A 3831-nucleotide genomic window follows, 5' to 3' on the forward strand; every position below is an offset into this window, starting at 1 on the left:
TATATATAAATTGGACCTTAGCAAGTTGAAAATGAAAATGTTTGTTAATCAAAGAACACTATCAAAGAGTAAAAGAGCAATTCACAGATTGGAGAAAATGTTTGCAAATACGTATTCGATAAGGTATTAATGACTGGAATATATTTAAAAGCCCTATAATTCAAAAACAACAGCAATCCAATTAAATTATGAACAACGACTTGAACGTTCTTTCAAAGAAAATAAATGAGGACCAATAAACACGTGAAAAGATGCTTGATATCATTTATCACTAGGAAAATGCAAATCAACCTTTAGTAAGATAACACTTTACATATATTGAGATGACTATTATTAAAAATGCAAATAAAATAAAACAAACAGAAAACAATGTCTTAATGAGAACATCCAAAAATTGGGTATCTCATACATCTCCAGTTCCATTTCTTAAAAAAATAAACACAGAATTCATATGATCCAGAAATTCCATATTTGGGTATTTGCAACAAAAGAATTGAAAGCTGAGACTCAAGCAGATATTTGTATACCCATGTTTATAGCAATGTTATCCACAATGGCCAGCAAACAGAAACAACTCAAAGTGTCCATCAATGGATGAAAGATTAAACACAATCTGATATATACGTGCAATGAAATATTATTCAGAATTAAAAGCAATGAAATTCCGATAAATGTCAAATGAAGTAAGTCAGTCACAAAGACACATATGAAGTACTTATGATATTGAGATTCATAGTGACTGAAAGTAAAACAGCCACTTCCAGGGCCTGGAGGTGGGAGAGATGAGTGGTTATCGCCGAGCGATTACAGAGGCAGAGTTCAGAATGATGACTGGTTCTAGGCATGGATATGGGTGATGGTTGTACGACACTGTGAATGAACTTAATGTCACCATAACATGGCTTCAATTATAAATTTATGTTATGTATATTTTATTACAATTTTTGAGGGATTGGTTAATTCATGTTTTCCTCTTAATCAGGACTGAATTTCTGTAATTTTTATTTTAGACAAGTTAACTATTTCTTAGTTTTAAATTCTCAGACAAAAATTGTCACATCTTAAAATTTTTAATATGTATTCTCTCTATATTTTATAGATTTTGTATTGTGACATATTTTTAAATATCTCATGTATGTTCTGTCTTTTCTTTATTTCTCAATTTTGCTATTGTTTACCCTGTTAGCATTTTTGGAACTATATTTTAAGTCTTGATCCTACTTACTGATTTTTATTTTATTAATTTTATATTTATCTACATTATATTCTATTCTAAGTATGTTATGTTTAGTTTGTATTTAAATTTACTGTGTTATTTACTTTATATATTTGTACGTGTTTGCTAACATTGTTATTTTGCATTTCTTGAATACCTTTCTTAAGTTTCATCAGCTTGACTTGTCAAATTTTCTATTGTCATTGTAAATTTGTTAGTTTTGCTTCTTAAATATTTGAGATGTTTTAAATAAACATTTTAATGTTACATTGGATGCACATAAATTCTTGATTATCAGATATTTCTGAATACTGTCTTGATTAATTTTAATTGTCTATTTGGTACATTTTTCTCATATTAATATGATACAAGTTATTTTTCATAAAATGTTTGTAATGTATATATTCCTTTTAGAATTAAATCATTCTATGTGTTTGTGTTTTAAAATTCTTTAATCTGCTTCTCTTATAAACAACATGCTTTTAGACTTAGTGTTTAATCACACGTTTGTTAACAATGTTTGAATTTGCTTACATTTAAAATAATTGATAAGATTTTAAAGAACGTTCTTTCACCATAGCTTGTGATTCTGTTAATATTTTTGCATCATTTTTGTATACTCTTTCAAATGTTTTCATATGTTATAAAATTTATATCATTTTAATGTTATATATTTTGCTTCTGTAAATTTGACTCTTTAAAGAATCCACTGATAATAAGAACATACAGTATTTGTCTTTCTGTGTCTTGATTATTCCACTTAGCATATATCCTCCAGATTCATCCATATTGTTGTAAATGCAAGAATTTTATTATGACTTTAATATTTGTACATTTATACACCCTATTTTCTTGATCCAATCATCCATTGATGAATGCTTGGGCTATTTCCATTTTGGGGCTATAATGAATAAAGTTGCAATGAATACAGGAGTGCAAATATCCCTTTTAGATCCAGATTTTGTTACCTTTGTCTATATCCCTAGAAATTGAATTGCTAGACCATAAGAAAGTTCTATTTTTAACTTTTTTGAGGAACCTCCACACTGTTTTCCATATGACTGTATCAATTTGCATTTCTACCAACAGTATAAAGGGTATTCTTTTTTTCCATATCCTTCTCAACATTTGTTAGGTCTTATCCTTTGGTAATAGCCATCCTAAAAGGTGTGAGGTGAAATCTCATCATGGTTTTGATTTATATTTCCCTGGTGAGTAATAACATCGAGGACATTTTCATATATCTGTGTCTTGTTTGGAAAATTGTCTATCCAGACACTTTCCACATTTTAATTGGGTTATTATTATTATTTGTTATCAAGTTGTATGTGTTCCTTACATATTTTGGATGTTAACCCCTTTTAAAAGATACATGGTTTGCAAACATTTTTTTACATTTCCTAAATTGCCTGTCCATTTTTCTGATTGTTCTCTTTACTGTGAAGAAGGCTTTGAGGTTGGTGTAGTCCCATTTATTAATTTTTGCTTTCATTGGCTTATCTATAATTACCAAGACCAATGCCAAGGAAAGTTTAATCCATGTTTTCTTCTAGGAGTTATAAAGAAACTAAGGTCTTTCATTCAAGATTTTTATCAGTTTTGAGTTAATTTTGTGTATGGTGTAAGATAAATATGCAATTTAATTTAAAAATGTATGGTTTAACAGTTTCCCCACTACCATTTATTTAAAGAGACAGTCCATTCCCTATTGTATTTTTTTGGCAACCTAAAAAATAGTTGACCTTATATGCTTGGATTTATTTCTGGGCTCTCTATTATAGTCTATGGGACTGTGTGTTTGTTCTTATAGCAATATTATCCTGTTTTGATTGCTACAGTTTTGTAATATAACTTGAAATCAGAAATTGCTCTGTCTTCAACTTTTTCTTTCTCATGATTGCTATGGCTATGTGGTCTTTTGTAGGTCTATAAGAGTTTAAAAATTGTTTTTGATTTCTCAGAAAAATGCTACTAGTGTAGGGAATACTACTGATACTGTGGACTGCTTTGACTAATATGAACATTTTAACAATATTAGAATTTACAATCCATGAGCATAAGGCATATTTTTATTTCTTTGTATATTTTTTAATTTCTTTACTCAATATTGTATAGTTTTTTGTGAAGACTTTTACATCCTAGGATGATTGTACTCTTAACTATTTTATTCTTATTATGGTATTTTAAATAAGATTGTTTTCTTAACTTTTTATTTTTATTATTTATTTTTTTAAAATTTTTCAATTATATTTGACATTCAATATTATTTTATATTAGTTTAAAGTATACGGCGTAGTGATTAGACATTTATATAATTTACAAAGTGATCCCCCTGATAAGTCTAGTCCCCACCCGGCACTATACACAGTTATTACAATATTGACTATTTATCCTATTCTGTACTTCACATGCCTATGACTATTTTGTAACTGTCTTACTCTTCCCCCTTTTCACCCAGCTTACCTTTTTTTAACCTAGCTTTCCAAACCCCTCCAGTCTTGTAACTATCAAAATATGCTTTGTATCTATGAGTCTGTTTCTGTTTTGTTTATATCGTTGTTTAGGTTCCATATAAGTGAACTTATGTTATTTGTCTTTCTCTGTCGGACTTGTTT

The 3831-nt window shown here is 28.7% G+C and overlaps 1 long non-coding RNA gene across 1 annotated transcript in view; it reads left to right on the plus strand.

The window, feature by feature from the left end:
* The window catches only part of LOC111746680, a 9543-nt gene extending 6870 nt beyond the window's left edge, over positions 1-2673 (plus strand). Inside the window, exon 3 of the long non-coding RNA XR_002783222.1 lies at positions 2662-2673. This is a non-coding gene — a long non-coding RNA (uncharacterized LOC111746680). The remainder of the gene's footprint in view (positions 1-2661) is intronic.
* Positions 2674-3831: the final 1158 nt, after the last annotated feature.

The sequence above is a fragment of the Pteropus vampyrus genome, unplaced genomic scaffold, assembly GCF_000151845.1.
Source record: "Pteropus vampyrus isolate Shadow unplaced genomic scaffold, Pvam_2.0 Scaffold197, whole genome shotgun sequence".
Taxonomy (NCBI): domain Eukaryota; kingdom Metazoa; phylum Chordata; class Mammalia; order Chiroptera; family Pteropodidae; genus Pteropus; species Pteropus vampyrus.